The 25,414-nt window shown below is 44.2% G+C and overlaps 1 long non-coding RNA gene across 1 annotated transcript; it reads right to left on the bottom strand.

Moving 5' to 3' along the window:
- Positions 1–1,667: 1,667 nt before the first annotated feature.
- LOC147976565 (uncharacterized) lies at positions 1,668–4,128 on the bottom strand. The gene is made up of 3 exons (XR_015602152.1): positions 3,893–4,128; positions 3,724–3,806; positions 1,668–3,599 (listed from the first exon to the last, which is right to left on the bottom strand). It is a non-coding gene; the product is annotated as an uncharacterized LOC147976565 (long non-coding RNA).
- Positions 4,129–25,414: the final 21,286 nt, after the last annotated feature.

Genomic DNA, 25,414 nt, shown 5'->3' with positions numbered 1-25,414 from the left:
GAGATACACATACACATTTTAATTCGATGGATTAAAGTCCCATTCAAAATAAAATATATGTTTTAGTCAGTTTAGCTTTGGGTCACGCCAGAGCATACCATCTCTACTGCTTGTTCATCTGCTCGCCTCAATCGCTATAGGACGCACGGTTGCGATTGGATCTTGGATTTTTTATGGACATCTTTTCTGGCATATTTACATGATGTTACATTAGCAAACCATGATTAGTCTGCGCTGATGGAAATTCTTTGTTATTTTTGGTTTCCAGCCCGGCTAAGCATGAGGAGAGCTCACATCAATGATCTTGTGAAAAATAGCTCTTATGAAAGTGGACAGTACCTCTGATGAAGCCTTGGACTTGCCAAAATTGTGTGAAAGACGAACTTGAACCAATAACTAAAAGAGATTACTTTGATTTTTTTAGTATATGATGTTGATATATACTTGTTTGTGAAGTGTTATGGAGCACGAAAGCCCTATTTAAACCAAGAATTAACTAAGGAGCATATGGTGTTGATCTTGGTTGGCATAAAATGTTAGCCTTTCTACATGATGTCGAATGAGAAATTCAATATCTTTGTTGGTGCTGTAAACAAACGTGTGATAGAAAACTTAAGCATCAATGCAAAGATACAATGTTAGTGTAGTGATCATTAAACAAAGGTCCACAGGCAGCAAATATAAACATAATTTATTGCCCATAAGTGAAGCATTATTGAATACTCCATTCAAGAGATGGATCACACACATTATGATTGTCTCAACAGAACAATAGGATATAATCAGAAAGAATGAACTTGTTGCATCAACATAGAATTCAAAATTAGTCAAACAGTGCATTTCTTCATGGCATGCAACACAAAGTTCATCCTCGGTAAAAGAAAGCGCATAAAACAATCATGTTTCCATTGACTAATAATGCAATTGCTTCAGTGTTATCGGTTTTCATCAAACATTCTCCTGTCTTCCATCCAATATCCCTACTATTGCAGGAAGTGTCGGTAACCTGCAGAAAAATACAATCTCTTTAACAATAAGAAAGAAGTGGCAAGGTCAACTTTGCATTATACATGCAAATATAAGTAAACCGTTAAAGTGATAAGAAATGAAGGCCCTGAAATAAAGTAAATAGCGTAGCAACAATGTCAATTACCAAAGAAAAAAGGTAAAAGGCAAAATTAAAAGCTGGCAAAGTAAAGGTATGGTTTTAATCTACTCCCTTGCCTAATATACGACCTTTTAGCGATTTCACTATTGACTACAAACATATATACTATAATGAGTGAATATAGTCATATACACACTAAAATGTGTCTAGATATATTTGAATCAAGAAAAAGCTAAAAGATCTTATATTAGGGAACAAAGGGAGTAGTATGCGGCACCAACATAGATGTGGACCAATTGGACAGGGAGGTAGTTTAATTATTATAAATGCTAATGCGCAGTGGTGGTACCTCTCTATACTTGGCAGACATGTATCTAGCATGCCGGTTTTTGCATGATCTGTTATTTCATTTTCATAGGTTTCAATACTAATCGGAGAAAAGAAAAGTTCCTCCGTGCTACTCTGTTTGACTCACAAAATAGACTGGCAAAGATACTACACAAGGTTTTTTTTGAGAAATAACCACTCCGCTTTTGACACGGCAAAATCAAATGTGGAACTCTTTTGACATTAGCATAGTTGGTACCTTAGCTGAGGGTCTTGTGATGTTGCCATGTTTTGTTTTAAGCTGAATCTTTCGGCTTCAAAGTAATTAGTTAGTGCTCAAATAGTCAGCGTTAATCAAAGGTGTAAACAGACTGTAAAGTAAACAAGTTGCAATGACCTTCTTCATCACTTATGTAGATTGGATTACTGATGCCTTTCCCTATCATACTGTAACATGTACTAAAGGTCTGGAAATGGCGTGCACACAGGAAGCTATATTGTGCCCGAAACTACAGTTTCCGGAATTTGCATACAGGTTCCATTACTCTATTGGGAAGCATAAACCATTGATCTATACAGTAAATTGCTTTTTCTTGAATTTGCATATAAGCTTGGGTTTGTAGTAACCAAACAATACTCAGTGGCACACAAAACTAAAAGGTACTTCCTCTGTCCCAAATTGGAGGTAGTATGTTGCTTGGTGGGCAATGGCATGTATGTAAATAGAGATAGAAAACAGAAACGGAAACATAATTGAAAGAGTAAGTGACCAGATTGTGAACCTAAACAAAAGAATATACAAAGGGCATGCATCAAAATATATTTAAGTTAATAAATGGCAACACATATATATTAAACAACCTAAACGGAAAGAATGTACAAAGAACAAGCATGAAAATATATTTAAGTTAATGAATGGCATCACATTATATATTAACGAAAATACAATAGTCGTCCTAAAGCCAATATAAAAAACCAACTAATAAACCTGAAAGTAGGAATCGACATTGCATTAATATCAAAATCTAATTGTTCGGCAATGAAGCAAGTAGCTTGAGCGACTCTAAGTGCGCTTTGTCTTTCCCTTTGCAAGTGTGATACGTACTAAGCTGTGTTTAAATATCTACCAAAAAAGTATGGCGATGACGAAGCTGATACAAAAAGGCCAACAACTCCTAGTGCAAATCACAACTGCAAAATGTTCAAACCAACTATTTGCTCAGATGTTGCAACCATCCTGGCATCCTGCACAACCAATACTTTCTACCATACCATGAAACACCTATATCCCGAAGAATGTAAGCCATTACCCTAATATGTATGGCTACTATTACAGAAAGGAACATTACCTAGTACTTGGCTGGGCAGATGGCTACATAGCTCTTTCATGCTTCTAAGTAGTTATACATGGTCCTTGCAGAATAATGCCTAAAAAACAACTTCCTTGAACAATAGGGAACACAACACATACAATAGCCTCAAAGCACTGTAGATCTCTCTAAACTAAACCATGCTCATAGTAAGTAAATAGAGGAGCACAAAAGGCATACCGGCAACAGAGCCAGATCGTCAAGTGTCTTCGTTTTCTGAATATCCAAGAGAAACCATTGTCAGGTTTTTACACAAACTCCCATGAGCCTTTGGAACAGCAAAACAACCCTAAAGAGCATAATCATATTCTTTCATGGAGGAAATTTTTAGGAAACTAACAAATCTACTCTTTTAACAACTTCCTACCTAGAGTCTAAGAGACTGCAGATAGCAAGTAGATCAAAACAAAATCAAACTGAAATCAGATCATAGAACATCGAGTTCGCGCCGACGGCCAAAGTCCTGGCCTCCACCCCATACACCATGCCCGCATACATTTTTATAGTCAGTCCACTAATGCAAGCACGCCGATTAAACACAAAAAATGTATAGTGGCCAGTAGGCCATTCTGTGAAGAAATTGACTGATGGAGGCCATTGAAAATTTAGTAGTAAGCAGGAAACATCAAATGGTGAGCCTTGCCAGTCGCCGCAGCTTACCATCTTTCCACCAATGACCTCCTATGACTACCCACCCTCACACAGAGCAGCGCAGCCTCCAGCTCCATCCCATAGAGGCATGAGTCAAGCTTTCACATTTTCACAACGAAGTTTCTATCCGGAATTGAATCGACCTATAACCAAACCACTCAACTAAGTTACAAACAAAGGACAACTAATGCAATTACTATTCAAAAACATGAACGATACAATTTATTAGCATTCATGATGAAAAAACCAAATAGACAAGGTATTCACCTGGGGCTTGCAGTATAGATTCAAGTAAAGCGTGCCGATGCCAAATTACCAATCTTAGGCCAGTCGTGGAGCTCAAGAACAATCTAGATTGCATATGAACATTCTAGTACCAAATCATTAGTTTTCCAAAAATTAAGCATCTATGGGTGGTGGGGGAACAGGAGCACACCCGAGACAATGGTTGAATTGTTGTATACCAATGATGGCCGCTACCACCGCCGACATAGGGTTCAGCTACCGCTCAAAACCCAACCATTCCAACTCATACATCATCATATGCAAAACAACCAAGTAGAAAATAATTTTGTGAACAGCTAAATCTCTTTGAGGTAGGCACTACAACAAACATGTCACGAGAAAACCTGCAGGTTGTGCTGCTGCCACCTCCACGAGAACTTAGTAATTCATCTCAGAAGAAGGAATCACATCATGCAATGGAAAGGAGAGAATAAAATCACTAACTAACATATGATATCAAGATAAATCCATCTAACAATTTAGAAATTGAGAGAGGGGAGAAAAGGAGTCAAGCCTACCTCGGTGCTGTGCCGCCTTCATCTTTCTCCACTTGCTGCCTTCCATCCCCGACGGATCCATGATGCTCAAGGCTGGTGGGGTAAGGCGGCACTCGCAGGAGGCACCACACAATGGAGGGATGTAGGCAGTCCAGCAACCTCGTAGATCCGCAGGGGCCGATCCATGGCGCCGTATCAAATCAAGCGCCGTTGTCATTGCGGTTTGCCTAGAGGTCGCCAACCACCCCAAAAATTCCGCTGCTGCCTCCAGAGGACAAAGATCAGGTGACATGCATGTTTTGCATGTCACCGTGTGCCTTGCGGCCGGAATTCAAATTTAAACCTTGTGAAAAAATCTAAAAAAATCATGCATGTTCACAGCACATATTAAGATAACCCCCAGAAAATTCAGATCAAAATTCAAAACATACATCAAGAGACAAAAAAGAGAAGCTCAGATGTGAACATGCATGATTTTTTTCAGATTTTTTCCCAATTTTTAAATTTAAATTCCGGCCGCAAGGCACATGGTGACATGCAAACATGCATGTCACCTGATCTCTGTCACGGCCTGCGTGGGTTGCCATGGGGAAGGAGCAGATGCGGGAGGAGGGTGACTCATGCGGGGGGTGGAGAAAGAGGGCGGCTGTCGTTTTGCTGGAAAGGGGATAGTGTTTGTGTGGTGGGACGAATGGGTCTAGTGCGTGAGGCACACATGGATTGGACAGCAAAAGACCTACCCGCGTGAGGCACGCATATTCAAATACTACTAACATATCACAATTTGCTTATATTTTCAAATCATTTTGTTAACATGTTTAGCAGTTTAGAGAGGTGTGAACACAAAGATATCCTCAATGATACCTAGTACATCACCTTCTCCTTGAGCCTCAGTGTAACGACCTACCTTTGTAGATTTCAATCTTCGTGTGTTTCTTTGCCAGCCCCTTGTTCGAATCGCTGGCAAACACAGTACAGACGTAGTATCACAAACGAATGCACCATTTCATTACATTGCATGGTCCAATGAACAATAGTCTTACAAACACTAGCCATAGGATTGTTCTCCATGTTATGTAATAGCCCATGCAATCTCAACTTTCTGTCATTATCTCTCTCCCTCTCAAACTCCTAGCTGTAGCACCGAATCCAAACGATCGGTAATTTCCTTAGATCTGTGGACTGTAGTCATGACCTTGTTCGCCTCGCAGTTACAATCACGGGTCACAAACTCGAAAATCATCATCACCAACACCAAGAAGGGTGCCATGCCCAACATCACATACATCGTCGAGATGAAGAGCCTTGGGGATGAATTAGTTGGTGTTGGTCATCTGGAGTTTGATCCAGAGATGGTCGACTACATCCTCATAGGGCTTGATTGCGACTAAGACCCCATACATGCAGCAGTCGGCACCATAAAAGAATTCCGTCAATGATGATGACCTAATTGGCACAAATTTCCTCCTTCGATCAGAGGATGCTAGGTGATGGGTCAAGTGGTGGCTTCCACACATCAACCAATGTGTCCTACAAAGGTCGCGGTCAGGCTTGTGGCAGAGGCTATCGTGGGTGAGGACGTAGGCGGCACGACCATGATATCACTCTTCTCCTCCTCTGGCGGTGTTGGGTGCTACATCATTAAGAACCTGACCACATGTTGTTGAAGTAGGCCTCACTTTGGTAGCAAATGCATCTATGCCACTAAAATTTTGGGCTGAAGTGTTTTAACAGCTGTCGGTGTCAAAACTGGCGGATCTCGGGTAGGGGGTCCCGAACTATGCGTCTAAGGTCGATGGTAATAGAAGACAGGGGACACGATGTTTACCCAGGTTCGGGCCCTCTCTATGGAGGTAATACCCTACGTCCTGCTTGATTTATATTGATGAATATGAGTATTACAAGAGTTGATATACCATGAGATCGTAATGACTAAACCCTAAAAGTCTAGTCTGGCTATGATTATGATAATGAGGATGGATCCTCCTCTCTGGACTAAGTCCCCTGGTTTACATAGACAGCAAGAGGATCTAGGGTTACACAAGGTCGGTTACAAAGAAGGGAATCTACATATTTGGTCGCCAAGCTTGCCTTCCACGCCAAGGAGAGTCCCATCCGGACACGGGTGCAGTCTTCGTGTCTTCACAAGCCATGAGTCTGCCCATGGCTAACAGGTCGGACGCCCGAGGACCCCTTAGTCCAGGACTCCCTGAGTAGCCCTTGAACTTGGCTTCAATCATAGGGTATCGGCGCGTAGATCTGTCTTCGGCATTGCAAGGCGGGTTCCTCCTTCCAAACTCCAAGATAGTCTTCGGATGTATAGATCGTGTCCGGATCTGTAACACACACACCACGCACAACCATAGAGAGAATATGATATTCCATGAATCCAATTTGCTGACAACTTTTTGCAAGATGACATCCAATCTGTTCGGTCATAATTTCGAACCCTTTTTCGTCTGCCACTCCACATTTCGAGACATGGTTGCCATTGGCAGGTCTTGTCAAAGCAGAGATCGTGTCCCCTTATTGCGGGATTTTCATTAATGCGGGTGTGGGTAACCCAACCATGCCATTTACATGGCCCTCGGGAACAGGCGAGTTTTGAGGCGAGTGGGGAGGCGTTCAGTATTCACTGCCTTTATAAGGAGATAAGGAATCCCTCTTCTTCTCCCACGCCTTCTCCTTCCTCTGCCTATCCACACTCGAGCTTCAGCGCCCATGCTCTAGCTTTCCCTGCCCGAGAAAGCACTCCAATCATGTCCGGATCCGGAGCTGGAGGCAAGTGGATGGCCTCCTGCGTTGAGAAGGAGGACATCAAGGAGCTCCGGGAGACCGGATACCTGGCCAAGGGGATCGTTTACCGACTCCCGGCCAAGGGACAAATCATCCCTACCCCGGAGCCCCATGAGAGGGTGGTGTTTCTCACACATTTCGTCCGCGGGCTGGGATTCCCTCTCCACCCATTTGTCCGCGGATTGATGTTTTACTATGGGATGGACTTCCATGATCTTGCCCCCAACTCTATCCTCAACATCTAAACTTTTATTATCATGTGCGAAGCCTTTCTCTGTATCCCACCTCACTTCGGCCTATGGCTGAAGACCTTTAATGTGAAGCCGATGGTGGTGAGCGGCCAACAAGCAGAGTGTGGAGGCGCCATGGTGGGCAAGATGCCCAATATCACCTGGCCCGAAGGCTCCTTTGTGGAGATGGTGAAGGGGTGGCAGTCGGGGTGGTTCTACATCACCGAGCCACGCAACACCAGCTGGGCGGCGGCCCCCGAATTCTGATCCGGAGCTCCGATGCGGGTCACCTCCTGGCAAGAGAAAGGCCTAACCTGGGGTTCTTCGAACGAGCTGATTGGGCTCCAGATGTGCGTCTAGAACATGATAACCAAGAGGATCAAACTCGTCAACGTGATCCAGGTTATGCTCATTCACCGGATCCTTCCGTGCCAATGCCGGACTTTCTATTTGTGGGAGTTCGATCCAGCCAAGCACCAGACGCTACTAGAGCTATTCGGCACGACGCACGAAGACATCTGGAAAGTGATCTTCAAGGCCGGCGAGACACCGCCGCCCATGACCGAGGATCGCGGGCTCATCTTAAAACGCCAGGCCAATTTGGTAAGTTCTTTCATGTTTTCAAGGTATACCCTCTACTGGCATATTTTGAGGAAGGAGCCTAAGCCTTCCTATTAATATTTCAGGCCTGGATCGATATAGCGGGGCGAATTAACTGTCCAGCTCTGCTACCCGAAGACCAAGAAACCCCACTTCTGACAAAGATGATGTTTCCAGCGCCTTATGATGTGCCAGAGAAGAAGGCCAAGAAAACGGCCAAAGGGGCTAGGAGTGGCCTTCGCCGAAAAGGTGCTTCGGACGTGACGTCCAGATACGAGACTCACTCTTCGACCGCCGAAGATGATGACAAGGAGGAGGAAGAAAGCGACTCCCCTCCTGAGAGGGGAAGGAAGAAAAGGGGGGCCTCCACGAATGTGGAGGCGGAGGCGCCCAAGAGGGGGAAGGGTTACCTCGCGGACAACTCCGTGTGGGATGTCGATAGCAGTCCGGAGCGACTCCCCCGGACCAAGCCTCGGGCCGCCTCGTAAGTACCAAAAATCTTATGCATGTCCAAATGTCTGGCCTTTCCGCTTTGTAATATTAATATGTTTAAATTATGCTATTGCAGTCCGGCCCGCGACAGCTCCCCGCGATCCTCCACAGGAGGTTTGCTAGATTCAAAGGAGATGGCCAGCGTGTCACTGCCGCCCGCTCACTCTCCCTTAGCCAAGGGTGATGACGAGGTGGTGTCCCAAAGGACATTCTCAGGCCAGGGAGAGGTTCGGGAGGTCGCCGGGGTGGCTCCAAAGGATGACTCCTCGGCCGCCGGACACATGGGGGAAAAAGCCCCCATGGGGACTGGTGGTGGGGGCCAAGTTCAATTCGGCCCCTAGCCGGATACCATTTCGGAGACCTACACGGCTCCGGAGTCAAGCGAGCAGCCTTCCCTGAAAGGAGGAGGTGTGCCTGTTCCACCGGTGACCTTTGTCCAATCAGAGGCACTGGATAATCTGCCGGAAGTTCTGCGAGGCGCTTCCATTGTGGATGACCACCGTATCCTTATGGGTGCGGTGATTGATGTCGGACTTATCGAAGCTTGTGCTAGCTTTCTAACAGGCTTTGAGGTAGGTAATGTAATTGTAGAGAGAATATCATGGTGTAGACAGTAGCCCCTGATGCTCTGTTCGGTGTTCGGAAAGAAAAAGCCGGACAGAGGATCAAAATAGTTTTTGCAGGAGTCTAACATAAGATGTCTATGTGAATAAGCAGGCGTCGCTGCTGGCTGCTTCCGCTCATACTGCGGAGGTCTTCAGACTGAAGCAGAACCTGGAGCGGGCCGAGAAAGAGCTCGGCCTCGTGAAGAACCAACTGGAGGACAGCCAAGGTATGCAGTAACCTGCGTGTATATTTAGGAAGGATGAATGGTTCGTGCTGACTAAAGTGTCATGAAATTTATTAGGGGCCACGACCGAGGTGGCGGCCCTCAAGAAGGTGTTAGCAGAGGTCGAGGACAAAGCGGCCAAGGAACGCGCCGCGCGCGAGAAGCACGAGGCCCGGATCAGCGAGGTCCAGCAAGAGCTCCAGGATGCCGTCGAGAACTACGAGTCCCTGGAGCGTGATTCTAAGACGCAAGGGTCCGAACTTGTGAAGGCCCATCAGATCACACAAGATGCCTGAGCCAAAGCCTAGAGCGCAATTCAGGAAATCCAGGCAGCCAAGAAGATCGTTATGCAAAGCAAGTCTGCGTAGGAAACGTTCCTTTTACTTACCCGAATTTGGAGCTCTCCAGGGGTGTTTATGGATTTTCCGCGCAGCGTATTGGATGCTGCCGAGTTCTATCGAGCCGAAGAAGGGAGTTCTACGGAGAAGCACTGTTTTGGTCTCAATACCTTGTACTAGAACATCCGGTGCCCTTCAGCGACCAGCTAAAACAGCTGGTCGAGCCGCACAAGGCGGCCGAGCTTGCCATGAAGGACCTAATAGTCCGACTATGGCCTGCCGAGCCCATGCCCAGCAGCTACTTTGGACTTGTGAAGCGGCTTGTGGGTGCCTGCCCACGGCTTGAAGTCGTGAAGCGATCAGTCTGCATTGAAGGTGTATGGATGGCCTTTGCCCGCACCAAGACGCACTGCACGAAGATGGATGTCAAGAAGCTGATGACCGAGGGGTCGCCTGAGGGCAAGGAGCACCGCCGACCCGAGCTATATTTTGATAGTGTCCTGGAGGGATCCCGCCTTGTGGCGGAGCAGTGTGCGAAGGATGTTATATTCCCATGAAAACATTCATGTTATCCTGTCCTGTAATATGAAACAAGGTTGTTATGTAATATAGTGCTTGTGACTCTTAAAATTCTACCTCCTGTGTGGCCATTTATGAAATCTGAGGGTTAGCTAGTCGTTGGCTTCTGCCCCCACGTAGATAGTATGAGGGTGTTCGAGATAAATCTAAACACTCTTTACACCACATTCTGGTCCTTAAAGGAGGTGTTTAGCGAAACGAACAAGGCAATCAGACTATACGGCTTTTATCGCCCTCACTTAGCCATAGGAGTTTCACAATGAGAATTTTGGCGAAGCCCCTGGTATTCGGAAGGCCGAACTAGGGGCACTATACACACCTGATCGGATAGAAACCGATTCCTTGCGTATAGTGGAAAAAAATCTCTAAGGATTTGAAACCTCTCGAACAGCTGACCAGCTCTCGCTGCATCATGACAGTCAGTTTTAGGCTTTCTCTACCGAGGTGCTCGTGCGGAAGAACCGGGACACAATCGCAGTAGTTCTCCCTTTACTACCCAAGCCGATATAGCGGAACGTAAGGTAGTAAGCATAGGAGCCGGGCAACCCAACTATTGACCAAAGACATGATTCGGAGCCGATGCATATAATGCTATAAGTTCGGGGTGCCGAACTGTACTGTAAAAAGTGTTTGGACTTTATTGTCGTACTATGGGGCGTGATGAAGCCCCTAGCAAAGTAATACATATCAGAATGTACGGGTGCGATGAGTAATAAATAGAAAGGCAAGGGGAAAAATCAAGTAATAAGCTGACGCTGACAATTATTTTCCATTGTAAGTTGATTAATACGTCGAGGCGTACTTGTGCAAGTAATACGGTAAGCAAGTAAGGCTATTTAACATGCCATGACCGAGAGCGAGCTGCACGCGGGTATGTAAAACATGTATAGCAATCGTTAGCAGAGACCACCCGGGGATTCCTTTGTATGTCAAAGCTCCTTGCCTCCTTGGTGTATTCGTCCCGTGATCGGTCCGATGATTAGGTTACTACAAAAAAACTTCGAGAAGAGAAAAACCCGAAAAGAAAAAAGAAAAAGTGAAGGTGTGCGGATCCAAGGTCGGTCGAGCCGCATCGTGGATCACGGGCTAGCTATGCCTCCATTGATGCCCATGGAATTTTGAGTGCGTAGTTATGTACATGCAGTACGAATGCCGCCATTTGATTGGGAATGGGACGGAGGCCAAATTGCTAGTTAAGCTCTTGACGAGCCAGGCTGTCTTCCTGCAGAATAGTCCAGACTCTCTTGATGGTGTCCGAGGGCTCGGTAGCCGAATTAAGGATCTGCTTGAGAAGGCCGCTCTGTACTTCTGCTGCTAAGGCAGCTGTGTGCTCTTCGGTACGGAGGGAGCGTTCCATATTTCCATTGATTGTTATGACGCCACATGGACCGGGTATCTTGAGCTTGAGATAAGCATAGTGAGGTACCGCATTGAATTGAGCAAATGAAGTTCGTCCAAGTAGTGTGTGATAGCCGCTGCGAAAGGGGACGATGTCGAAGATTAACTCCTCACTTCGGAAGTTGTCCGGAGATCCCCAGACAACCTCTAGTGTGGTTGAGCCCGTACAGCGGGCCTCTACGCCTGGTATGACTCCTTTAAAGGTAGTCCTTGTGGGCTTGATCCGTGATGGGTTAATGCCCATTTTCCACACTGTATCCTGATAGAGCAGATTGAGGCTGCTGCCACCATCCATGAGGACTCGCGTCAGGTAGAATCCATCAATGATTGGGTCTAGGACTAGTGCGGGTGATCTGCCATGTCGAATACTGGTCGGATGATCCCGATGATCAAAAGTGATCGGGCACGATGACCATGGATTGAATTTTGGGGCGATTGGCTCTATCGCATAGACGTCCCTGAGTGCACGTTTACGCTCCCTCTTGGGGATGTGTGTAGCACATATCATGTTCACCGTTTTGACCTGAGGGGGAAACTTCTTCTGTCCCCCTGTGTTTGGCTGTAGGGGCTCCTCGTCATCGTCCTCGCTCTGTGATCCCTTTTCCTTGTTCTCGGCATTCAACTTGCCGGCTTGCTTAAAAACCCAGCAATCTCTGTTGGTATGGTTGGCTGTTTTGTCTGGGGTGCCAAGGATTTGGCACGGTCGGTCGAGTATGCGGTCCATGCTGGACGGTCCCTGATTGTTTCTTTTATACGGCTTTTTCCACTGACCGGACTTGGAGCCGCTGAATCCAGCGTTGACAGTAGTGTCATCGGTGTTATCGCCATTGCTTCGGCGTTTTTGTCTGCTACGTCGGAGCTTGCCGTTGCTGTTTTTGGCCTCGGAAGGGCCTGCGTCGCTGGTCGTATTTTTACTACGAGCCAGCCAGCTATCCTCACCCGCACAAAAGCGGGTAATAAGTGCCGTGAGGGCTGTCATAGATTTCGGCTTTTCTTGGCCGAGATGGCGGGGAAGCCATTCATCGCTGATGCTATGTTTAAAGGCTGCTAGAGCTTCGGCATCCGGACAGTCGTTGATCTGGTTCTTTTTGGTTAGGAACCTAGTCCATAATTTCCTGGCTGACTCTCCAAGTTGTTGGACTATGTGGCTTAAGTCATCGGTGTCTAGTGGCCGGACATATGTACCTTGAAAGTTGTCGAGGAAGGCTTCTTCCAAGTCCTCCCAGCTGCCGATAGAGTTTTTAGGCAGGCTGTTTAACCAATGCCGAGCTGGCCCTTTGAGCTTTAGTGGGAGATATTTGATAGCGTGGAGGTCATCTCCGTGGGCCATGTGGATATGGAGAATAAAATCCTCGATCCATACCGCGGGGTCGGTTGTTCCGTCGTATGATTCAATATTAACGGGTTTGAACCCTTCGGGGAATTCGTGATCCATTACTTCATCAGTGAAGCAAAGAAGGTGTGTGACGCCTCTATATCAGGCCGTGTCGCGGCGTAGCTCCGATGGAGTCTGTCTGCGGTTGTCGGCTCGGGTGTGACTAGGTATGTCACGTCCGAATAGGTAGCCATCATCACTTGTCGAGGAACGTCCTCGCGATCCATAAATCGATCGGGTATGTCCTGCTCTACTATCCAGGGTCTGCCGGAGGTCGCGTGTATGACCCCGAACTGTTTTGTCTCTATTTTTTCGTGGTGGAGGGGCGGGCTAGTGTTCGGCTTGAGTTGCCGCTCTATGCCGACCACGAAGTGGTCGGTCTGCCGCACTGTCCCGACGACGTAGTGTTCGGTCGGCCGCATTACGCGAGGGAAGTATGGGCTCCGGCGCCTCTTCGTCGAACTGAGGTAGCAATCTTCATTTTGGGTAACTCTTGGCTGTGCGTCTGAGGCCATATTCTTCGGCTGCCAGAACGTCAGTCCACCTGTCAACAAGCAGATCTTGGTCAGCTTGAAGCTGCTGCTGCTGCTTCTTTTTCAGGCTCCTCGCGGTGGCTATTAGCTGGCGCTTGAAGCGCTCCTGCTCAAGAGGTTTCTTAGGCACGATGAAATCTTTGTTGCCAAGGATTTCCTCATCCTCAGAGAGCGGATGATAACTGCCGTCCTCCGAGTCGTTGGGCCTGGCCTGTTCGTCGGTGCTGGCTTGCCCGTTTTCTTGCTCCTCCTGTTCGGATGTTACCTCAGCAAGGTCTTCATTGTTTTCGGCATCTGATACGTCTCCGGTCGTATCTATAATTTTTGATTGTTCCATGCCAATATTATATAACTTTCATATACTTTTCGCAACTTTTTATACTATTTTTGGGACTAACATATTGATCCAGTGCCAGTTCCTGTTTGTTGCATGTTTTTTGTTTCGCAGAAAATCCATATGAAACAGAGTCCAAACGGAATAAAAACGGACGGAGAATATTTTTGGAATATTTGTGAGATATGGGAAGAAAATCAACGCGAGACGGTGCCCGAGGGGGCCACGAGGCAGGGGGACGCCCCTGGGCGCGCCCCTGACCCTCGTGGCCCCCCCATAAGGCGGTTACTGCTCTTCTTTGGCCGCAAGAAAGCTAATTTTCGGAGAAAAATCTGGGCGAAGGTTTCAATCCAATTAGAGTTACGGATCTCCAGATATATAAGAAACGGTGAAAGGGCAGAATCTCAGAACCCAGAAACAAAGAGAGACAGATCCAATCTCGGAGGGGCTCTCGCCCCTCCCACGCCATGGAGACCATGGACCAAAGGGGAAACCCTTCTCCCACCTAGGGAGAAGGTCAAGGAAGAAGAAGAAGAAGAAGGGGGGCTCTCTCCCTCTCGCTTCTGGTGGCGCCGGAGTGCCATCGGGGGCAATCATCATCACCGCAATCTACACCAACACCTCCGCCATCTTCACCAACATCTCCATCACCTTCCCCCCTCTATCTATAGTGGTCCACTGATAACCCACAAGTATACGGGATCGCAACAGTTTTCGAGGGTAGAGTATTCAACCCAAATTTATTGATTCGACACAAGGGGAGCCAAAGAATATTCTCAAGTATTAGTAGCTGAATTGTCAATTCAACCACACCTGGAAACTTAATATCTGCAGCAAAGTGTTTAGTAGCAAAGTAATATGATAGTAGTGATAACGGTAACAAAAGGTAACGGTAGTAAAAGCAATATTTTTGGTATTTTGTAGTGATGATAGCAATAGCAACGGAAAAGTAAATAAGCGAAGAACAATATATGGAAAGCTCGTAGGCAATGGATCAGTGATGGAGAATTATGCCAGATGCGGTTCATCATGTAACAGTCATAACCTAGGGTGACACATAACTAGCTCCAGTTCATTGATATACTGTAGGCATATATTCCGAATATAGGCATGCGTTCTTGTGGAAAAGAACTTGCATGACATCTTTTGTCCTACCCTCCCGTGGCAGCGGGGTCCTTAAGGAAACTAAGGGATATCAAGGCCTCCTTTTAATAGAGAACCGGAACAAAGCATTAACACATAGTGAATACATGAACTCCTCAAACTACGATCATCACCGGTAAGTATCCTGATTATTGGCACTTCAGGGTTAACGGATCATAACACATAATAGGTGACTATAGACTTGCAAGATAGGTTCAGATCTGAAATCATGGCACTTGGGCCCTAGTGACAAGCATTAAGCATAGCAAAGTCATAGCAACATCAATCTCAGAACATAGTGGACACTAGGGATCAAACCCTAACAAAACCAACTCGATTACATGATAGATCCCATCCAACCCATCACCGTCCAGCAAGCCTACGATGGAATTACTCACGCACGGCGGTGAGCATCATGAAATTGGTCATGGAGGATGGTTGATGACGATGATGGCGACAGATTTCCCTCTGCAGAGCCCCGAACGGACTCCAGACCAGACCTCCCGAGAGGTTTTAGGGCTTGGCGACGGCTCCGTATCGTAAAACGCAATGATTTCTTCTCTCTAATTTTTTTTCTCATCGAAACTCAATATATGGAGGTGGAGTTGGAGTCGGAGACGCAACAGGGGGCCCACGAGGTAGGTGGCGCGCCCTAGGGGGGCAGGCGCGCCCCCCACCCTCGTGGCAAGATGGTGGGCCCCCTGGCCTTCATCTTTGGCAGGTATTTTTCTTATTTTCTGAAAAGTGTCTCCGTGAAGTTTCAGGTCATTCCGAGAACATTTGATCCTGCACATAAATAACACCATGGTAGTTCTGCTGGAAACAGCGTCAGTCCGGGTTAGTTCCATTCAAATCATGCTAGTTAGAGTCCAAAACAAGGGCAAACATGTTTGGAAAAGTAGATACGTTGGAGACGTATCAACTCCCCCAAGCTTAAACCTTTGCTTGTCCTCAAGCAATTCAGTTGACAAACTGAAAGTGATAAAGAAAAACTTTTACAAACTCTGTTTGCTCTTGTTGTTGTAAATATGTAAAGCCAGCATTCAAGTTTTCAGCACAGATTATAACTAACCACATTCACAATAACGCATAGGTCTCAAGTTTACTCATATCAATAGCATAATCAACTAGCGAGCCATAATAATAAATCTCGGATGACACCACTTTCTCAAAACAATCATAATATGATATAATAAGGTGGTATCTCGCTAGCCCTTTCTGAGACCGCAAAACATAAATGCAGAGCTCCTTTAAAGACCAAGGACTAACTAGACATTGTAATTCATGGTAAAAGAGATCCAGTCAAGTCATACTCAATGTAAACTAACAGTAATGAATGCAAATGACAGCGGTGCTCTCCAACTAGTGCTTTTTAATAAGAGGATGATGACTCAACATAAAAGTAAATAGATAGGCCCTTCGCAGAGGGAAGCAGGGATTTGTAGAGGTGCCAGAGCTCGGTTTTGAAACAGAGGTGAATACTATTTTGAGCGGTATACTTTCATTGTCAACATAACACCCAAGAGATGGTGATATGTTCCATGCTACACACATTATAGGCGGTTCCCAAACAGAATGGTAAAGTTTATGCTCCCCCTTCCACCACAAGCATCAATCCATGGCTTGCTCGAAACAACGAGTGCCTCCAACTAACAAGAGTCCCAAGGGGAGTTTTGTTTGCAATTATTTTGATTTAGTTTGCATAAAGCATGGGACTGGGCATCCCGGTGACCAGCCATTTATCTCGTGAGTGAGGAGCGGAGTCCACTCCTCTTGAGAATAAACCGCCTAACATGGAAGATACAGACAACCCTAGTTGATACATGAGCTATTCGAGCATACAAAATAGGATATTTATTGGAAGGTTTAGAGTTTGGCATATACAAATTTACTTGAAACGGCAGGTAGATACCGTATATAGGTAGGTATAGTGGACTCATGTGGAATAACTTTGGGGTTTAAGGAGTTTGGATGCACAAGGCTAGCAAAAGACTGGGAAGCGACCAGCTGGAGAGCGACAACAGTCATGAACATGCATTAAAATTAATCAACACCGAATGCAAGCATGAGTAGGATATAATCCACCATTAACATGAATATCGTGAAGGCTATGTTGATTTTGTTTCAACTACATGCGTGAACATGTGCCAAGTCAAGTCACTTAAATCATTCAGAGGAGGATACCACCCTATCATACCACATCATAACCATCTCAATAGCATGTTGGCACGTAAGGTAAACCATTATAACTCATAGCTAATCAAGCATGGCACAAGAAACTATGATCTCTAGTTGTCATTGCAAACATGTTTATTCATAATAGGCTGAATCAGGAACGATGAACTAATCATATTTACAAAAACAAAAGAGGTCGAGTTCATACCAGCTTTTCTCATCTCAGCCAGTCCATCATATATCATCATAATTGCCTTTCACTCGCATGACCGAACGATATGAATAATAATAGTGCACGTGCATTGAACTAAGTTGGAATCTGCAGGCATTCAATAAACAGGAGAAGACAAGGCAATATGGGCTCTTTTGTCAGATCAATAATAATGCATATAAGAGCCACTTCAACAATTTAATCATGGTCTTCTCCTATCGACACCCAAAGAAAAGAAAAGAAATAAAACTATTTACATGGGAAAGCTCCCAACAAGCAAAAGAAGAACATGAAATCTTTTTGGGTTTTCTTTTTATTTACTACTACAAGCATGGAAATTAAACTAACTAAAAGTTACAACTAATTTTTTTGTTTTTTCTTAAGGTTTATTAAACACACAAGAAGAAAGCATAAAAAGGAAATTAGACTAGTATGGATGATACAATGAAAAAGTATGAGCACCGACATCTAGCAATGAGTGTGTGAGCATAAATGTAATGTCGGTGGGAAATACGTACTCCCCCAAGCTTAGGCTTTTGGCCTAAGTTGATCTATGGCCACGGCTGGCCTGGCGGATATCCATAATAATAGTTGTTGGGGTCGTACTGTGATGCAGCAGCTATCGCCTGCTGAGCTGCAGCGTGGCGACGAGCAGCCTCCTCTCTCCTCTCGTACTCATCTGCCTCCTCTCTGGTAATAGTATATCTTCCTCTTGCCTGATAATCAAAGAAGGCAGGAGCATGGAGAGTAATACGGACAGCACGGCGTCTATCAAAGATTAGTCGATACTGGAGAGGTGATTCGTTCCTCTCAACAAACTGGTGGTGAACCATAGCATTAAAATCTATATAGGCAGGAGGTAATTCAATATCATCTTCGTGCGCATCTATACCAAGAAAATTAGCTACACGGGTTGCATAAATTCCACCAAAGAAATCTCCATTACGTCTATTAAGATGCAACCTACGTGCAACAATGGCTCCCAAATTATATGATTTGTCTCCTAACACAGCACTCCTAAGAATACTGAGGTCAGGGACACACATGTGACATGCTTCATCTTTACCATTTATGCATCTGCCTATAAAGAGAGCAAAATAATGTATGGCAGGAAAGTGAATGCTCCCCATGGTAGCTTGTGTAATATCTCTAGATTCTCCCATAGTTATATCAGCAAGGAAATCTCTAAATTCAGATTTGCAAGGATCCCTTATACTACCCCATTGTGGAAGTTTGCATGCAGTGGTAAAATCCTCTAAGTCCATGGTATAAGATTTATCATAAAGATCAAACAGGACAGTTGGAGAATTACGTGAAGTGGAAAATTCAAACCTCCTCACAAAGGAGCTAGTGAGCTCATGATACTGACTGCACTTCTCTTCCTCGAAGCTCACGAGATCAGCGTTACGCAAATATGCATTGAATTCTTCTTTTATTCCCCCTTGATCCATAAAATTTTCAGAAGGCCACTCACAAGGATGCACTAGAGCGTCTCTTGGTGGCTCTTCGTCAACATCATGCATTGCAAGCCTGGGTCCTTGCTTCTTTGAAGAACCACCTTGGAACATTTTCCTAAGCATTTTTTTCTCTAAAAAATTCTGAAATTTTTTAGTAACTTCAAAATAAAAGTAAACCAAACTCAATAATATTGATAGCAACTACTCCTACAAGTGCCTAGGGCCTATAGCATGCATCAAAACTACTTTTGTCCATATAAATTTGACATGCAACCTCAAGGACAGGGTCACCTAAGTAGCAAAAATTTGCAATGAATAAAGCACTAGAACAAAAACTAATTGGACCAATGGGGGAGTCACATACCAAGGAACAATCTCCCCAAGCAGTTTTGTGAGAGGTGCTTTGAGCAAGGAGATCGAAAATGGCAGCAAAACGAGCTTGGACTCGGGTTCGAGCTGGTTATTCATGTTTGGGGGAGGAAGATGAAGTGTGTGGGTGCAAGAATAAGTGGAGGAGGGCCACCGTGGGCCCACGAGGCAGGGGGCGCGCCCTCCACCCTCGTGGCAAGGTGGTTGGCCCCCCTGGTATGTTCTTTGTTCCATAAATCCTCATGTATTCTAGAAAAAATCATATTTAATTTTCAGGGCATTTGGAGAACTTTTATTTTCGAGGTATTTTTATATTGCACGGATAATCGGATAACAGACAGACAAATATTTATTTTTATTTTATTTAATATAAATAACAGAAAGTAAAATAGGGGTATAGAAGGTTGTGCCTTCTAGTTTCATCCATCTCATGATCATCAAAAGGAATCCACTAACAAGGTTGTTCAAGTCTTGTTAACGGACTCACTCCGAATAACATGGAACCGGAGAAATTTTGAATAACACTATGTTACCTCAACGGGGATATGCACCTCCCCAATAATAAGAATATCATATTTCTTCTTGACAGTAGGAAGAGGAAATTCAAAACCTCCAAATATAATCAATGGAATTTTTCCAATAGAGTTGATACTATGAACTTGAGGTTGTTTTCTCGGAAAGTGTACTGTGTGCTCATTACCATTAACATGAAAAGTGACATTGCCTTTAGTGCAATCAATAACAGCCCCTGCAGTATTCAAAAAGGGTCTTCCAAAAATAATAGACATACTATCGTCCTCAGGAATATGAAGAATAACAAAGTCCGTTAAAATAGTAAAATTTGCAACTACAACAGGCACATCCTCACAAATACCGACAGGTATAGTAGTTGATTTATCAGCCATTTGCAAAGATATTTCAGTAGGTGTCAACTTATTCAAATCAAGTCTACGATATAGAGAGAGAGAGGCATAACACTAGCACCGGCTCCAAGATCACATAAAGCAGTTTTTACATAATCTCTACTATTAAAGAAGAATCTCTACTATTAAAGGAGAATCGAACGTCGTGATGGTTCGACCTCCCTCGCACCTACGTGAGAAAAATCAGACCTCCTTCCCACCATCTCCCCGCACGCTAAAGAAAAAACAAAAAACAAAAGAAAACAACCCACGTACGCACGTCCCACCCCCACTTCCGTTCCCCAAATCCCTCGCTACTGATCCCATGCCTATGAGTCGCCGCCGCCGACTTATTCTCGTCTATGGCGACCTCAAGCGGCAGCCAAGGAGGAGCTCGACGCGGGGTGGGCCGAGGACGGCGTGCAGAAGCGGCGCAGTGGCGACAACGACGAGCGACCTCAACTGGCAGTACACTGCAGCCAAAGGAGGAGCTAGACGCGGGGAGGGCGACGAGCAGGAGCGGCGCGGTGGCGACAACGACGGACGACGGCCCAGGTAGCACCATCTCCCTACCCTCGCCCCACCTCTTCTTCTCCCCATAGCCTATACTCCTCCACCCCCTCGTACTCCTCTTCCATTGTGCTTCCTCCCTCCCTGTCAAAGCTGCCCTGTCCAGCTTTTAGTCCCATCAGATCTGCTCGGTGGGAAGGGCCTGCAACAGTTTAGCACAAGAATTGGCATCTCCCACTAGATCCCAAGGTGACCATACTTTGATTGCTGACGTTTTGGATATCCTCATGCTAATGTATTCAAACTATCTGAGTGGTTGTACTCAGGTATCCTCAAAAAATTGTGAAGTTATCTTGACATGTCAATGTGTGAAGAAACATAATGATTGGTCATCTAGGTCTTCAGTTCTAGCACGGTCTAATATTTCCACCGGAGTAATTCCACATTGCACAACCACAATCACTAAACAATGGACTTGCTAACCATTCTAATCTTCAAAGTACAAGGCGAAGTTATTTGATAGCTTTATTTGGTATTGAGAAGAAAGTGAAGGAAAAAAATAGCGCGCTACAGAAAATAGCGTTGCCCCTGAAAATACGCTATTAGCGTGCTATAACGCGCTATATCGTGCTATTAGCGAGGCATTATACATTGATTTATTTAGCGAGGCAATTCTCTACACGCTATAGCATGCTATTAGGGGCGCTATAGCGCGCTATTATTTTCAGTGGAAGAAACTGGGAAGTATAGAAGACGATTTTTTATTCCACCCCACCATTTAGAATTTTTTTTGCTAAGTAGCATGCACATCTCAATCATATGCATTCCCTCTTTAATTCTTAAAACCCTGTGTGATGCAAGGGAGAACCATGTAAAATTATCAACTGTGCCAGTTGATAAAATCGGAAGGTGTTTCTTTGTGCTCACATTATCTAATTAGAATTTTATTTGCCAGCTCGATTGGATTATCATGATCTAAGTAGCGACGCCGTGCACGTGGTGTCATCATGGTTGGAGGAAATAACTCATATGAACATGCCAAGGAGACCAATCATACTACTTTACACAATAAGGTAATGTTTTTTCCTTTATTGCTATTATTGCACTATGTATCATAAATTTGTAATGTAAGAGAAGTACATGGATGATACGTCTCATTAAACACTTGAATACTTGATTATAGAATCGTGGTACTAAGAATATATTGTTTACGCTGATTTCTGAACCAATTTCCACCATTTGTATTCCGATAACTACGATGCTTGGATTTCCACTTGGGACGAAGCGAACACTTATTCATCGGTATTCCAAATTATATCACTTGGTTGTAGTATCATGGTGCTAATTAGATAATCTCTTGACTGGTTTTGACTCTATGCCAATAGTTCAGCATCTTTTTTTATGAGTATTAAAAGGAATCATTAAAAATTGGCAGATGGCCAGTAAAGTGTCAAACCCAGATGCCCTCTGCCATCTTGTGGGTAAAACAGCATCGTAAAACTAAAAAGCGATTCATATTAGCAACGTGCCCAACCTCAAATTGTTTCTTTTTATATTAATGTGCAGACTACCAGATTGCAATGCATGATTGCCAATGGCTACCAAACTGGAAAATTATTGACCTTCAGTAAATACAGATGTACTTCATACGTGCAAGTTTGATGCATGATTGCAGGTGCATGCAGGCTCAGTTTGTGCAAGGCAAGTGTATGCATATATCAATAGTGATTACTTTATTTTCAAATGGCACCTGCAATACTCATAACAAGTGCGTGAATAAATTAGTATCATGTTGCGTGCACATTGAGCTTACAATCTTATCTGAATAATTTGTCATATTTTTATTCTTCTATTTTAAATCTTGATGTGTGCAGAACTAATTCAATGGTGAGCTGGAGCGCGTCACGTCTTCTCATAGCCTGCCGCCATCAGTCAAGGTGCGTCTCAATCGATATCGAGCTTGCAGTACTTCCTCAAGGTTGCCTTCTACTCTCGTGCCGTCGCGGGTGGGAGCATGAGGCTAGCGTTCTAAGGGTGTGCGTGGCACTGGCGCGAGCACGAGACTGGGGCAACGTCCTAAGGACACGCTGTGGTGGGGAAATGAGAAAGTCAGGCGGTGGTGAACAGGGGCCGTGGCGGTGGCCTAGAGGCGACATTGCACTGTCATTGCGTTGATTCCTCTCTTTCTCTATCTCACACACACTTAACCCATCCATTTATCTCTCTGCTAATTCTCCACTTGGGCACAAGTCGCTAGAGCTTACTACTGCAGGAACATGGTTTTCCCATCGACCTCTTGGAGTGATTCGACCCTTGGAAACATAACCTGCTACTTCACCCGGTGCGAGGAACTGGGTAATAAGTTACAGTTTTCGTTTCCAATTCTGTTGTTGATTGATTAGGCATTACTCATCTATGTTATACTGATAGTTAAGGATTTGCTACAATTACAGAATTAAGAACTTAGGTTTCAGAACAAATAGAACATTGATCATGCTAAAACTAAAATAAATCTTGATCTGCTTCAGATGCTAACAAACTGTTGAGAGTGATTGGTTCAAAGGTTAACCATTTCCATTGTCAAACTTTTTTTTATGAAGAAACCCTGATATTTAAACTGGTTCAGAAACTAGAATTCTGTAATACAATGTACTCATCTATGACTTACATGCATGTACGAGCCATATGTTCCTTCTAAGTGATTGTCAGTTTCTTCCTTCTTGATTAATGTGTATATGATATGCAAAAGTAAACTGTTATATATCCCATATGTTCATGTTTATCAGGACCCATCAAGTTGTCCTATCCAAATTCATAGGGTCGATTTAAAAATATCAGAATAAGAACTCTGAAGGCTTGAACAATCCTTTTCACAAACGGATTGAGATGAAATTGCGTGCTTTATCTGATAGGTTCTCTCTTAATTATTATCATTGTGTGTTGATTATATGAGGTGTTAGCTCTTCCTGGACCTCTCATCATTTCACCTATAGCTAATGAAGCTTAGTGGGAAGCATCAATAAATAATTTTTGGCATATTTGATAATTTTAGATAGTTGCTGAGGCAGACATGCTGGTCCTCAGGTTGAAATACATTTTTTGCCTAATCTTTGTATAGGTTGTATGACTATAACGGAACCATGTGTTCCTTGATATCATATAACTGAATCATGAGTCTGTTTCATATTTTAAACCTACATGAAAGGAAGTGTGCTTGTTGACGTTGGTTATTGTTGCTGAATCCATATCCTGGTTCAGACTCATATTTTGTTATTCGTAGGTGGCGGACTTGTACGGCATCACGACGGACAACTTGCGGTCCGTGTGCCATGGCATGGCTTTGGCTCTTCAGGCAATATTGGTCCAATATGGGTCTTACCATCACAGTGCTGCGAGGCCTATGTATTGCCTCGCCCTTTTCCACTGCTCAAACAGTCATCTACTACACAAGGTAAAAAGAATAGGCTTCAGTTTGTTGTTACTCACAACTCACAAGTAGATGACAGTCTTTCTTGCAGTGAATAGTGTAGCTTTTAATTCTCTTCCAGTATCACTTGACAATTGACATGAGCGTAGCCTCAAGGATGTAAGATTATTTGTTCTTCCTTGTAGTCTGTGATGAGACGCATTCTACTTGTACATAGATGCTAATACATATCTTCTTTATACGTAAATACTCGATCTAAAGAGGGATTATGTGCAGATGAATAGCATGGGAGTAGAGGGGGCGGGGAGATAGACGCCACTTTGTTTTGTTTTGTTTTATTGCAAGGAGAGGTTGGTTATGGAGACACAATGACTTCCAAGGACTAAAATAGTGTGAGAGAGAATTGCTATTTATGGCTGCGTGAATGGAAAACCACAACTTGCAATGTTTGATACACAATAATAAAACAAAATTTTAATCAATGTGTTAGTACATTATTTTTGTCACTCCGTGGCAACGCACGGGCATTCGACTAGTTTCTTTTAATGGAGCATGGTATAGTGGGTACTCCTGGATCTCCAAGTTTCTTTGGTATTCCATCCTTAAAAGTATAATTAGCAAGCATGGTGGAAATTTCAGCTTCCGGTATCTTTCTTTTATTTGTAATGATACTAGTCGAATGCCCGTGCGTTGCCACGGAGTGACAAAAACAATGTACTAACACATTGATTAAAATTTTGTTTTATTATTGTGTATCAAACATTGCAAGTTGTGGTTTTCCATTCACGCAGCCATAAATAGCAATTCTCTCTCACACTATTTTAGTCCTTGGAAGTCATTGTGTCTCCATAACCAACCTCTCCTTGCAATAAAACAAAACAAAACAAAGTGGCGTCTATCTCCCCGCCTCCTCTACTCCCATGCTATTCATCTGCACATAATCCCTCTGTAGATCGAGTATTTACGTATAAAGAAGATATGTATTAGCATCTATGTACAAGTAGCATGCGTCTCATCACAGACTACAAGGAAGAACAAATAATCTTACATCCTTGAGGCTGTGCTCATGTCAATTGTCAAGTGATACTGGAAGAGAATTAAAAGCTACACTATTCACTGCAAGAAAGACTGTCATCTACTTGTGAGTTGTGAGTAACAACAAACTGAAGCCTATTCTTTGTACCTTGTGTAGTAGATGACTGTTTGAGCAGTGGAAAAGGGCGAGGCAATACATAGGCCTCGCAGCACTATGATGGTAAGACCCATATTGGACCAATATTGCCTGAAGAGCCAAAGCCATGCCGTGGCACACGGACCGCGAGTTGTCCGTCGTGATGCCGTACAAGTCCGCCACCTACGAATAACAAAATATGAGTCTGAACCAGGATATGGATTCAGCAACAATAACCATCGTCAACAAGCACACTTCCTTTCATGTAGGTTTAAAATATGAAACAGACTCATGATTCAGTTATATG

This window comes from Triticum urartu, chromosome 4A, assembly GCF_056163025.1.
Source record: "Triticum urartu cultivar PI428250 chromosome 4A, HENAU_Tu73, whole genome shotgun sequence".
Taxonomy (NCBI): Eukaryota; Viridiplantae; Streptophyta; class Magnoliopsida; order Poales; family Poaceae; genus Triticum; species Triticum urartu.
The sequence above is the reverse complement of the archived record's forward strand: the minus strand, read 5'-3'. Positions and strand labels throughout refer to the sequence as shown.